General features: G+C 35.9%; 1 pseudogene; it reads left to right on the plus strand.

Moving 5' to 3' along the window:
* The first annotated feature begins 13,318 nt into the window (after positions 1-13,318).
* On the plus strand, positions 13,319-14,950 carry LOC142840454 (E3 ubiquitin-protein ligase RLIM pseudogene; annotated as a pseudogene).
* The last annotated feature ends 309 nt before the right edge of the window (positions 14,951-15,259 follow it).

The following is a 15,259-nucleotide window of genomic DNA, read 5'->3' on the forward strand; positions in this document are numbered from 1 at the left end:
GCATCACTGAAGATATAACCTAATTACCCTGAATATTCAATATTCTAGATAAAAAAGCTTTATAAAATTTGTCATTGTTTGAAAGAACTTTCATTTTCAGTGCTTCTCTCTCAGGAAAACAAAACAAACGTATTTTTCCTTCTTACCTTAACCACTTCAACCATTACCAGAGTTGACATTACTGTCTAAAGAAACTGTACCAGTTTGATTGAAATTAGTAAAGGTGTATCTTACTCACATCTCTATTTCTGTGAGGAAACTATGACCTAGACAACATACAAAGGAAAACATTTAACTGGGAGCTTGTTTACAGTTTCAGAGGTGAGACAATGACCATCATGGTAAGAAGCATGGAAGCAAACAGGGAGGCATGGCACAAGAGAAGCAATCAGTAGCTTACATCTTATACGAAAGGCATAGGTAGAAAATATTGGACGTGACTTGGGCTTTTGAAACCTTAAAGCTTTTGGAGAATAACACACCTTTGTCAACAAGTCCAAATCTGCTTTTCCTAAAAACAGTTCCACTGATGAGGGACCATTGGGAGCCAATCTCATTCTAACCACTATTGTTAGCAAATATAATGTCTGTTTTATTTGGTTATACATACATTTATTTAAATTTTTAGGATTTTTTTTTTTGGCAGGAATGAAATCAAGTTGGATTTTTCAATAGCCTACTATTTTCTTATCATATAGATAACCTAGTAAAGTAGTATTTAGGGTGTTGTTTATATGTTTTACTTTTCATTTACTGAAGTTTAACCACTGAAATAGATTATCTAAGGGAATATATCTTTAACAATCATTTAGTCTAGATGATATATGACTTTGAGTAGTATGCTAAATATTATTCAGAGGCCACTGCAAATGAGGGGACTAGGTGTGCTGTGCTTGGAGGCCATATAATAGCTGGTTCATCTTTGTATGAGTACTTTTAAATGACTGTATCAAGCAATTTTTTTCAAATAGTTGAAATCAATGTTAATCTTGTCTTATTGGTAGCATTTAGACATATTTGAGGTATAGCTTTGGTTAATTTTTAACCTTCACTACATATGACAAAGAGAATTGAGTCTTTTAATTTATTAAAAAAAACAACTTAAAGTTGTGTCTATTTTGAAGGAATTTTGAAGGAATTTACATTTGTAGTGCTAAAGAATAACCACATGGATTTGTGCATATCAGGCAAGTACTGTGCTATTAAGCCACACATTTGGACTGAACTCTGGTTTATTTTAAATTTACTTTTACAATGTCATCTATTGCTACAAAATTTATTTCTGAATTCTGCTGAAAATAAATGCTTACCTGAAAAATAGAACCTCATTCAAAAATGAAATAATACATTCTATGCATGTGATAGCTGTTGGGTGTTACTGTAATTAAGGTGCAATTATGTACAAGGCAGTGAGAACACTTCAGTTAGTGTAGAACACTTTGTTACTATAATTTCAGTTACTGCAATATAGGTAGCTGTGTAAATCTGGTAATAGGAGAGGTGGTCTTCCTCAGGGAAGAGCATGCCAGTTAGTTGTCCAGTGTCAAATGACCAAATCTAAAAACATCTGAATAAGTAATGTTGTGTGGATTCAAAATGTTATATTTAGAATATATATTATATATAATGTATATGTGTGGATATATGAATATATGTGTGTGTGTGTATACATGCATGTGTGTGTGTGTGTGCAATAGTAATTGATGAAAAAAGAGGCTGTAATTATTGAGGAGACTGTAGAAGGATAAAAGGAAGAGCATGGAGGGAAGAAAGGGAAGGGAGAAGAGTAATTAAAATGTAATCTTATAAATTATACAAAACTAAAGACTACTTATTCTGAATAATAATGACCTAAAATAGTTAATAAACTTGAATTGCTAATTCACAGAATTAGAAAAACAGCTTAAACATTAAATAAAAGCAAACATAAGAATACTTAACTAGTATTCACAGCAAGAAGGTTAAGGGAGTTAACAGAGGTTACACTATAATATGTATTTTGTGGTTTAAGAAAGACAGTGATTAAATGAGGTCATGTAATTTTTCCAATTTTATATGATATTTTCTAATTCTTGGGGGAGGTGATCAACATATTTCTTTTGTCTGCTTAGTACTACATTGAATCACATAATCAGACTGAAAAACACACTTAGAAATACCTAATGGGAAATTCAATTTTCATCATACTAACACAATAGAATGTGCATTCTGTTCAGGAAATTGTAATCATATACTATGGAAGCATGACACCATAATTATGCAATTTAAAGTCATAAAAGGCATCTGGTCTCATTCTCTATCATACAAAATAATTTAATTTGTTCATTGAAGAGCTGCAATGTTTGTTGTGTTGGATATATCTCATTATTGAATGAAAAAATACTAATATATTTTTCTAACAAGTGAATCAGTATGTTATTAATACACTGTAAAACACACATAGCCTTCTCAAAATACTAAAAGATATGATAATTTAAATTGGTACTTATAAATTTCTCTTTAACATAAATAGCAAATATCTGGATTTCCATAATCAAATAAATTTGGTAAAAATAAAATTTTGAAAAAATGAGTTTTTGTTAGCAATATATTGCATAATATGTTCTTGCCATTTTAAAGTCTGTGTTTTATGTGTCACAGAAAAAATGGAACAGTTTTTTTTTTTTTTTTTTAGAAAATTAGGACAAACTAAAAAGGGTCATTCTGATATTTCAGATCAGAAAAAAATGAAAAAAAAATATACAATACACTAAACTTAAACTATACAAAATTTTCCTAACAATTACTTCATTTTATTACTATATGATGTCACTGTAATGATATAATACATATTTTACATAATGTAATAATATTTACATATTCAGTAATTTATATGATTTTATATATTATTTTAAAGAAATATTTGGGGCACTCTGGACTGCCCTTGTAAAGATAATTTCTCTGTTTAAAGTATGTTCTAATTCTATAAAAGTGTCATCTATGTGACATGTATATGTCTTATTTTTAGGTTTGAAATTTCTATATGATTTACGATTTTGACTAGTTTTTAATAACATCGTTTTAATCATTAATTGAAAATATAATAGATTTTTTGAAAATGTATGCTTTATATTGCTCAATAACATAGTACCAAATATCTATAGTTATTATAAAATGTCAAGCTATTTTCTCTATGAATTATATCTTGTATTTAAGCCTGAACTGTGATAGATATTTGCATTTTACATTAATTGCTTTCATGTGCAATCGAATTTCTCAAAGTCAGGAATAACTTTTAGGTATTTTAAAATGTTGCTAATTTAATAAATAGAATTAATTAAATACTTTTTATCTGTAGTATGATCAAACTTGCTATTTTAAATAAAATACTTTAGACAAAATAAAAATATTCTGTTACTGCAAAAACTTAAAAAATATGTGTATGTAGACTATAACAGTTTTTCAAACAAAAATTCTTATTTTTGTTACCCTAATTTTTTTCCTAAGAACTAAAAGAAGCTACTGCTTGCTAGTTATAATATATAATCTGAGTGATTAGACATAATACCTTGAGAAAAATTAACATGATGAACAAAAAATACTAATATATAAACAGAAAATGACATTTATACATTTTCTGAAAGAATACTTTACCCATTTATGCCACTAGAACACTCTTAGTGTATCTGGAAGAAAAATACTATGGGTTATGTCGTCAATATATATTCAACTATTTTCTCATTCTAAGTGAACTTCACAGAATTATGAAAATCTGAGGTTTTTTTTCTTTATGCATTTGGTGAATTCTATTACCAAATTATAGTATCTTGCAATTGCTCATTTTTCTTAAGCTTGTGACATGGTAATGAGGTATGCTAAATCAATTAGCAGCATGAAAAGTGACAAATGTATTACAGTTCCTCAAGTTTTCTTGTCACCACTTAAACACTAATTATCTGTTACTCTCTAACCCTCAGCCTATTACCTACAATAAAACAAATGTAGCAATACACAAAAAGAAATATTAATTCACAAATATCACATTTTAACTCCTGAAGAAATAAATGCAATAGCATTAAATTAAAACTAGTGAGCTATAATAAAGTTGCTAGGAACAAAAAGAGAACATAACAGAGTGAGATATGATAAATATTACAAGAAAAGCATAAAAAAGCAATTTTAATGTGAAACTTGTAGTAAATCTGAGGTAAATTGTTGAAAGAATGTAGCAGAAGAAATAGTTGTCAGTTTTAAAATGAGCCCAAGAAAATCACACAAAGGAAGATGCAAATATTACAAATTAATATGACAAACAGGGAATAAATCTATATGTGAAAGAATCATACATTTCAAAACCCAAAATCACAGAAAGCCTAAAAATAAACAAATACGAAACAGTAGAAATATATGAAGAAATATTGGAGATATATTCAGTGCCTGGATTGATGAAAGCTATGAGAAGGTAATTCAATGAGAAAACATTTCCCTCGTAACAATGTACTTTCAAATAAATTTCTTCCCACAGGAAATGAAGCAATGTTTTTAGTGATCTTTACAAACCAGATGGGAAAATGAGGCAAATGCTTTTTATTAGTTCCTTGAGAATTTCACTCATTGCATTTTGATAATATTGACCCTCGTTTCCCCCAAATCCTCCTAGATGCATACTTATGAAAGAAACTGTGTCCTGTTAGTTTTAAAGCCTATGAAATTCAATTTGTGGTTTTTCTATATTATTAGTTAGAATAGAATAGTTAGGCCTTTCACTGAAGTGTGTTAAGCCTACCAGCACTCACAAGCTTCAAGAATATTCACTCTCACCTAATGTCTATTAGGCGCCATTCGCTTCCTACTAAGGGGTGAGACGTACTCTGTATACAAGCTGGGATTTGTTCTGAAATGAGCTTGTACGGGTATTATACATGCAGTCACTGTAGGATAAAAGGACTAGCCAAAGAAACACACTTTGACCCTGGAACAAGAGTCTGTCAAAGAAATAAAACTTGGCTCTGAAACTAGAGCCAAAAGGATTAACAGGGCCAGTGAAAGAAATAGAGTTTGGCCCTGAAATCAGGGCCAAAACTGCCCCTGACGAAATGAACGTGAAACCAACCTAATCCCTGAATAGGAAAACCAATCAATCCCTGAGCAGGAACCTAAAAAAATCCCTGAGCAGAAAATCTAGGACTCTGACTCTGAACACAGAGCCAGAGAAAGAAATACACCCTGGTTCTAGAACTCAGATCCTGCGAAAGAAACACTATCCCTCAAAAGAAACCAGAACCAAAGTAACACACCCTTACGCTGAAAACAGCAGTGTGGCAGTTTCTCAGGAAATTCAGGAACAACCTACCCCTGGACCCAGCAATACCACTCTTGGGAATATACCCAAGAGATGCCCTATCATACAACAAAAGTATATGCTCAACTATGTTCATAGCAGCATTGTTTGTAATAGCCAGAACCTGGAAACAACCTAGAAGCCCTTCAATGGAAGAATGGATGAAGAAAGTATGGAATATATACATATTAGAGTACTACTCAGCGGTAAAAAACAAGGACTTCTTGAATTTTGCATGCAAATGGACGGAAATAGAAAACACTATCCTGAGTGGGGTAAGCCAGACCCAAAAAGAGGAACATGGGATGTACTCACTCATATTTGGTTTCTAGCCATAAATAAAGGACATTGAGCCTATAATTAGTGATCCTAGAGAAGCTAAATAAGAAGGAGAACCCAAAGAAAAACATATAGGCATCCTCCTGAATATTAACCTTCATCAGGCAATGAAAGGAGACAGAAACAGAGACCCACATTGGAGCACTAGACAGAAATCTCAAGGCCCAAATCAGGAGCAGAAGGAGAGAGAGTACGAGCATGGAACTCAGGACCTCGAGGAGTGCACCCACACACTGAGACAATGGGGATGTTCTATTGGGAACTCACCAAGGGCAGCTGGACCGAGTCTGAAAAAGCCTGGGATAAAACCGGACTCGCTGAACATAGTGGACAATGAGGACTACTGAGAACTCAAGAACAATGGCAATGGGTTTTTTGATCCTACTGCACGTACTGGCTTTGTGGGAGCCTAAGCAGTTTGGATGCTCACCTTACTAGACCTGGATAGAGGTGGGCGGTCCTTGGACTTCCGACAGGGCAGGGAACCCTGATTGCTCTTTGGGCTGATGAGGGAGGGGGACTTGATCGGGGGAGGGGGAGGGAAATGGGAGGCGGTGGCGGGGAGGACTCAGAAATCGTTAATAAATAAATAAATTAAAAAAAAAAAAACATATCCAAAGAAGCATGCTTTGGCCCTGGATCCACAACCAGACAAAAAAATGCACTCTGGCTCTGAGCCAGTCAAAGAAATTAACCCTGGCCCTGAAACCAAAGCTATAAGAATAAAAAGGTGCAGTAAAAGATACTTTAACCCTGAAAACAGAGCCAACTCTGCCAATCACGAACTGAACACAAAACCAACCAATTCCTGAGCAGGATAACTGGCTTTTCTGATTTTATCCAAACTCGAGGGTATGGAAATTTGACCAATTTCCTTCCTGCAATATATCTTCCCGGGAAAAAAAATCTACCCGTAAGAAACCCTATATAAGCCCATTTTCATGTTTAGTTATCATTTGTGCTTCTCCACCATGGCAGAGGTAGCCACGCTCCTGGATTCCTTTTTCCTAAATAAATCTATAAAGCATAAAATAAAAAAATATTCATTTTCATGCACTTTTTGATCAAAATCAAACTAGGGTTTGTTCTTTTAGATTTTTTTCTCATGATACTGAGTAATTGTTTGTATATTTCCACTATTAAGCTCATTTATTTACATATACACTGTGTGTTGTCAGGAACTTCCTAGAGGCCACAGTTCTGTGTTGCATAGCCCGTCTATGAGGTTAGCTACAAGTAATAATGGATTTCTACAGCTCCCCACATCAAGTGAAGGAAGAGGGAGAGAATAGAGATAAAAGATAGATAGATAGATAGATAGATAGATAGATAGATAGATAGATAGATAGATAGATAGATACTGCTGGATGGATAGAATGATAAATGGATATACTACAGAAAGATCAGTGACAAAGCACAATATCCTTTTTCTAATACACTTTTTAAATATTAATACATATCAACATAATAGAAACATTTGCACATATCATATCTGTGATGTAGGAGTGTCTTCTATCTATCTGTTGTGCAGTTCCTTCTATATATCTGTATATGTTTATTGACATAGATGGACTATATGAGGAGGAATTATTAGAGCAAATTTTATTTTTTCAACATTTTTCTAAGATTTGGCAAATCCTACTTCTGAAGAGCTTCCATTCATATGTTACATCCAAAGTAGTATAATAGAAAGTTTTTCCCAAGACTGCTATGAAGAGTGAATATTTTTATTTTAAATAAGCCTTTCTGAAAGATATTACTGAAACAAATAAAAAACTACTTTGCTTGTATATATTTGATTGCATAAAAATCAATGAATGTGAATTTTGTTCATTAATTTCTATAATCTCCTTTCTAGAAGGAATAAAATAATTACATATTGGATCTTACAGAGATATAGGCTCATATCTTCCTAACTTCTCACCTGTCTTTTGGCTATGTCTATAACACCAAACTCTTTATTAACTTTTTTTATTTAAAGAAAGCAAAACATAAATGAATAACATTTTAAATACCTGATACATATAAAGTATGCCTAAGTCTTTTTATGTTAATATTTAAAACATACTGAAATGATAAATATGTTTTAAATGTCATGTAAATTAAAATTGGAAAGCTATAGAAATAACAAAATCAATCCTAAACCATTACTTGTAAAACCTATACATAATGAGCTTGTACAAATACTAAAGTCTCATCTGTAATTAATAACTAATTTTGCAAAGTATCAGAGAAATGTGGTAAGTAAATGTCATAGTTAAAAATCTCTTTTTGGAATAGAAGTTCATCCATATGTAAATAATAAATTCATACTTGAATATCTATTCTATAATTTCAAAAAATATAATTTATAATATATCATTAACCTAAGAACAAAATTTAAGTGGAAAATTGTTTAATAAAAAACTCTGAAAATACTTTCATATTTTTGGGATTAATAATGACTTCAAAATTAGAATATCGGAAAATATAAAAATAGCATTTGAAAATTAATAAGTAATTTATATACTTTGTAAAAATATACTTTTAATTTTCTCTTTATTAAAGCTTCAGGAAAAGAGTGTGAGAGAGGGACCTGGGTATCTATACGACAAATGAGTTTCACTTTCCCCTGTTCCAGGCTTATAGTAGAATCTTTTCTCTTATAGACATGGTTCTTTTATGGCTACAATTATTTGGAACAGTGTAGCTTAATAAAGGCCCAGGTGGCCAAGGCACTACCTTGAACACCCATTCTACAAATTCAGGCAATGATTAGAAGTGCTTTATTTAAGACTTTAAACTGCCTCAGTTCTAGGTATATATTTGATGCAAAATAACACATATTCTCATTTTACCTTATCTCATAATCAGCTATAATCTGAGCTTCAGTTAACCTCATCATAATCTTTGGCACTGTAACAATTAGTCATGATCCAGTTTAGCATTACTTTAAATAACCAAGAGTCTTCCTTCACAAGCATTGTACCTACTTCAGGATTCATGGTATGGTGTAAGATTCCATTTGGAGCAGGACAGAGCAGTAATCCAAAATGTTTGCCCTGGAAATTTGTTCTGGTTTCTTGAAACCTGACACCAAATATGTCCTGATACCACATCCATAAGGATGCCACTGGATGTTCTCTGAATTCAACAACTGTTAAATGAAAATATATAGCCCTAGACTAATGAATTTTTATATTCCAATCCATGTCAACTGTGGCAGATTTCAATATCTAACTCAGGAATAGGAAGTCCATATAAATGTGAATCTTTGTATCAATCCAGTGTTTTGTAGATTTTTATTAGCTGAATAACTAGGAATCACATGAGTTGGTAGCTTTGGTGATCACGAGAAAGAAAAAAGACAAAAGATGTATATATGTGCTGAACTGAAATGTGTGACACCATATCAGTTACCATGTATGAGAAATACAGGTCTTTTTTTCACTCATATGAGAAAAATATAGTTTCAGGGTACTTTCTACATACCTTCCATCTTCTTTCTCAATAAAACAACAAAAAAGTAGTGGAGAAAAACCAGATTTGGATTAATGTATATTACTAAGTTAGGCCATACCAAAATCAGGTCAACTCAATAATTGCTATTTACTTTCCAAGCAAATCCTATTTATCAGTTTTTAGGCAGGAACCAAAACGGGAATGTTCATGCTGCCACTGGTCATGGCACTAAGTCACATAGGTAAAATCGTGACACCTGCTGGCCAATAAAAATTATTACAGCTACAACAATTTACTGAAATTTCTTAAGGAATGTAAGTGAATTAATAAATTTGAAAGTTATATGATTATAGACAATATAACCATTCAGGAAATTAATAACCATTTTGCTTACGCTGTGGATGGTATTCTGAAAGGTGTCTGTAATTTTTCTTATACATTTATTAATTTTATTTTGGGATTTAGCTTTGTTTTTCTTATTATATTATTAATAAAATAGTTTGATAACAGAGCCAAGAATGAATACATTTTAGAAATGATAGTCTTTACAGATGAATAATGAAGAGCAAGCTGAAAAAAATTAATAACTTTGAAAAGGATCACATTAATTTTACAGACAAATTTCAATCTATGGCAAATGGTGAATGGAAATTATCTGAAAGGATTCATATTGTTGAATTTAATAATCAAAATCTGTGAAAAATTGTGATAGATTAACAAATAGGGTATCTCTCCAGGAAGGCAATCTGCACACCATCCAAATAATGTCCAAGGGTGAAATGTTATCTTTACCGGGAAAAAATTCATACCTTGGAACCATACATGGAGAAGAAGGACCAGAAGCTAAGTTACTCAAGGAAGGCACTAAAACTATACACAGGAAAAGAAATTCAGACTTCACAAACAGCAGTGGTAAAAACATTTGAAATGATGGAGAAAGTTATCATAACTGATGAGCAGGGAGAGAAGGTACAAGGACAGTACATAACAATATACGTCAGAGTCAGGGATGACTTATCCAAGAGTCTAGCTAGGTATCCTGCAGTCTCCCCTGACAAGCCACCCAGTACTAAATGCACAAAAGTTTTCAAAGGATTTAAATGGCAACCTATAACTATGAATGATCTAAAGGAAATTAAGCAAGCAATAGTATCCTATGCCTTGCATTCTTCATTTGTTAGGGAAATGGTAAAAAGGTGGACTTCAAGTAAAAAGGCTATCTCACAAAATTGGCTCCAATTAGTCTTATAAGTTCTTGAAGACAGACCCAAGCTATTATGGAAATGCTATTGGCAAAAAAGGCTAAAATTTCAGAACAAAAGGGAAAAACGAAAGAATTTGAAGCTTCCCAAAAGCAAATTCTTGGCGAGGGCTATTACAAGTATCCACAGGATTGGGATATATGTGATGAAAACAGTTTGTCCCTATGCTACACATCAGTCTTAAATGTTTGGGACAGGATTCAAGAACTAAGAAAAATGATTGAATAATATACCAGGATTAAAAGGGGATTGAGAGACTCTTTTAGTGACTTTTGACAAAGGTTAAATAAGGCTGTACAAATAGGAGTAACAGATTCAGAAGCTAAATAACTACTTATTAAATCTTTGGTGTTTGAAGATGCCAACTAATAAGGCAAAAATGTACTTGGACCTTTAATGATCAGATCAGCACCAGAGGATAAATGGATCCTACATACAATGAATGTTGTAACATTTGACTATAATACTAAGGCTTGGATAGGAAAAGCAATTTCCAAAGGCATGAAGAGACACCAAAATGCTAAGTATTTTAATCGTAGTAAAATAAGATATCTGAGAAGCAATTGAAGGAAAGGAATTCCTAGAAATAATGTCTCCCCTAGAGATGGCAAAATTAGAAGTTCTCAATCTTCTGGATTATGTAGATGAGGTGGCAAGGCCAACATTGGATCAATGGATGTAAATTGAGAAACACAGACAAAACAATCTTGTACCATTGGGAAACACCTTGGGGGCCTCATGCAGGCCCCCATGTCAAACATGTTTGAGTCTTTCCCAGTCATTGTAGAGAAACTATCTCACCAAGAAAATTAAAAATCCAGTGCCTGCTGTAAACAACCATACTGTTCTGGATGATAGACTAGACATGGAGGATGAATTAAAAAAAAACTCCAATAGGAAATAGGAAATGCATATTTTTGCAAACGTCTATCAATTAACAAAGACCAAGTTAAAGAGTTCTTATAAATAGCATTGCAATTGAGGGCTTACTGAACACAGGTGCAGATATGACTATTGTTACTACAGAATCTTGGCATCCGAATTTACCTCTTCAAGAGACAGATGTTCAATTCCTAGGAATTGGAACCCTATATCTAGTGAAACAAAGCATGAGATGGGTTGAAAGCATGGGGTCAGAAGGACAAAGAGAAAGGCTGAGGCCATATGTGGCTAATATCACAGTGAATTTATGAGGACATGACCCGTTGAAGCAATTGAATAGCCAGATTAACATTAGTGCAGTCCCCAAAAGTCATGTTTCTGGGAAGAATATTTTAAGTTGCTATCAGCAAAGGTCACCAGTGATTCAGGGAGTATCAGAACACAAAGCAACTAGCAAACCTTTAGAGACACCAATGGCTCTCCCTTTAAAATGGTTACCTGAAAAACCAGGAAGGACCTTACCCTGCATCCATCTTGGAGAGGAGAGCTATAACGTCTGTCTCACTGCCTTATTCCTCCTAGCATTCTGTTCTTTCTTCCCCACCTACCTATGTTTTGACCTATCAGGCCAAGCAGTTTTCTTAATTAATTAACCAATGAAAGCAACAGATAGATAGAAGGCCCACCTACATCAGTGTGTGATTTCTTTCTGGGTCTCCCAACATTGGAGTCTGCTAGGAGCAAAGAGTGGTGTGTTGAAATAGAGTTCTCTTGCCTTGTCTAACTTTTATGAAACTGCTGATCCTGGACTAGCCAAGGGTCAGACCTTCAACATGTCCATCTTCTTTGGGAGTGTCTCTTCTTTGTATAGCAACAGCATCTACTACACACACTCTGCTTTCCAAGCCTTAGGGCTATGCAGGTGCTCCCATGTTCCACCTTCTCCAGAGTTTATGTTTCGGGCTCTGCCTACTTACCAAGTTGATGAGAGGCCCCGGAACACTTTGAAGAGTGGGGAAGGGGAGCAAAGAGAGGACTGAGATCTGAGCAGGAGGCTCAGGCTCTGTGTTTTCATAAGTCACCCCCCAGTCAACACTCAGTGGGAGGAAGGGGGCTATGGAAATCAACCATTCCAATGGGTCTGAGTTTCAGCTTTCCATCCTGCCGGTGTTGAAATGCATGGCAGAAAGGTACATCTAGAAGTCAAACTTCCTGCCGACCTCGGGTGACAGTAACAGTTCCTTACACATACATGGAGGGCTGGTCTATGAACCACCAATCCCCTTAGCACCCTAATCGGATGCCAACCTGAAAGGATCAGCATGTCCATATCTGCTTTCCCCTTCTCTGTAATAGTGCTTATAGCTATCTCCCACTCGAGGGCTATAGCAGGGTATCTTCAGGCTCCCTGACTTAATCCTTGTTCTCATGACACCAGAGTAACAAAGGTCAACCCCTTGGTTCCTTCTCATGATGGCACCTAGCCTCTGTGATTGGGGAAGGGCACAATGAACATCGTGTGTGATGCCAACCTATCATGAAGCAGTCACTATCTCACTTAATTCCCCAGTGTGATGCCAGCCTTGCAAGAAGAGTGTGTTTGTCCTACGAGTAGGTCTACCAGTCACTCTTCCCCAGGCCCACCTGGTAAGCATTGGCTGAATCATCTGCGTTCTAAATAGGACTTCTTGAGTCCTCTGGAGTAGCTGAGAAAGGGTACCGGAAATACATTCAATAGGTAATGTGGGGTGACTTTAAGAAAAGTTATCCTGAGTGGATTTCTGTCACTGCTAGGTAACAATGGGGAAGATAATGGTTGCTGGAGCTACGTCTCAGAATGGGCAGGCGCTGGGCTAGAGGCAGGTCTCTCCCAGACATTCTGAGGCGGGCTAGAGTGCAGGAGGCAGGCACGCAGCAGAGCTCAGGCAGCCTCTCAGGCAGAGGAGGCGGCAGAGCCCAGCCAGTCCCCTCCAGGCCGGACCACCGAAGCCTAGTCAAGAAAGCTGAAGGTCCAGTTGATTGGATTTCAGTACTATGTCGTAACAGACAGATAATCGTCCACTTGATCATCAAGATGGAAAACTCAGATTCTAGCGATCAAGGAAATGACCTATCTGCAGCACAACCCAGAAAGCAAGGGGATCGCTTGGATCGGGAAGAAGTTTTATATGGATTCGTCAATAATCTGAGCAGAGAAGACTATCAACTTCTGAGAGACAACAATTTGCTAGGCACCCCAGGTCAAAGTACTGAGGAAGAACTCTTCAGAAGACTACAGCCAATTAAAGAGGGGCCACTGCTGCCGCTGCTGCTTCTGCCGACCCCGCGGAGGTCAGAAGAAAATGGAGACTCTTCTGATGACGAGTCCAATGGTGACTCCATAATAGATTGCCTTAGCTCTGTCAGACAGACTGGCAATACAACAAGAAGTGGTCAGAGAGGTAATCAGTCCGTGAGGGCAGTGAGCCACGCTAATCCAAACAGTCGTGATTTCAGATTCAGTTTAGAGAACAAAGTTAACCGTAATAATGGAAGCCAAACTTCAGAGAATGAAAATGAACCATCTGCTACATGTCTTAGTTTAGAAAACATGGATCGCAGCATCCACAGTCAAATGGAAAATTCAGCATCTGAGACATCATCCGCCAGAACACCTAGGTCACAACACAGTTCTGCTGAAGCATTAACAGATGTGCCATCCACCAGAGGTCGCAGGAGGGCAAGAAGCCAGAAACCAGATCACCAGCGAAGAACCAGATCCAGAGCTGAAAGAAATAGGTCTTCTCTGCACCCAGCAAATGAAATTCCACGAAGATCTCATCATAGCATCTCATCTCAGACTTTTGAGGAGCCTTTGGTAAACGAGATCGAGGGAAGTTCTAGAGCCCCTCAACAGATAACTAGCCCTGAGTTGCTAGGTAGAGGTCGTTTTGTGGCTTCTGGGTCAAGAAATTCTGCTGCTCAAGGGACAAGCTCTTCAGACACAGATGCCAATGGTGAATCGGCAGGATCTGGTCAAAGACCTCCAACCAGAGACCTTCAAGTAAGAAGAGTTCTGCTGGCAGAAGACCGAGAGAGAGATAGCGTAGCTAGCAGAACTTGGTCAAGTTCTCAGATCCCAAACAACACGGTCACTTATGAAAGTGAACCTGGAGATTTTCTAGGCACTTCTACACATTCTGAAGGTGCAGCTGGGACAACCTCTACGAGTACTCACAGCTTTTCCACTCTTTCAATCTTCAATACTGGATCAAGGGAAACTACATCTGTTCCAATTCAACCCAGGTTTAGGCCGAGAACAACACCTTTTGGTGAGCTTGCATGGAGTGGTAACAACTCTGCTTCCATCCCCAGTTACAACCCTGGCCCCATTTCCATTGATGAATATTCAGAAAGCATCTCACAGATGTTTGAAGGAGGTATTGAAGCAACCCAACTTTACCCCTTTAATGACAACCACCCAATTAGAAGACCCAACAATGTCCAGATTAATAACTTGGCAACGAGAAGTTTTGGTGAAAACGATGCATTGAAGACATGCACTGTTTGCATGACTCAGTATAAAGAAGGCGACAGAATTTGTGAGCTACCTTGCTCCCATGAGTACCATGTCCACTGCATCGAACGCTGGTTTTGGGAGAATAACACCTGTCCCGTTTGTCGCAGTGTCGTCTTAACTTCCTGGAGCAGACGAAGGGTTATATAATGAGGACAGAACTCTCGAAGCTGTGTTGCTAAAATAGTGACCTGCAAAAGGAAATTGCTTCCTTTATCTCCATGTTTTTCATGGCGCTTTAATATAAAGTCACAACCTGCATCGAGTCATTGCTTTCTGAGGGAATCGTGTCTTTTTTCTAGTTTCTCTTTCAGGATAGAAAGAATATTTCAGACGCTACGTGCATGTGGACACTTTTGAATAGCACTCCTATCTCTTGGGTTCTGTAGGATGAATACAAGTATTTTTAGTGGGAGTTGCTTTTTATTTGACCAAGTCCATGACTATTATATATTACTA

Source organism: Microtus pennsylvanicus, chromosome X (genome assembly GCF_037038515.1).
Source record: "Microtus pennsylvanicus isolate mMicPen1 chromosome X, mMicPen1.hap1, whole genome shotgun sequence".
Lineage (NCBI taxonomy): Eukaryota > Metazoa > Chordata > Mammalia > Rodentia > Cricetidae > Microtus > Microtus pennsylvanicus.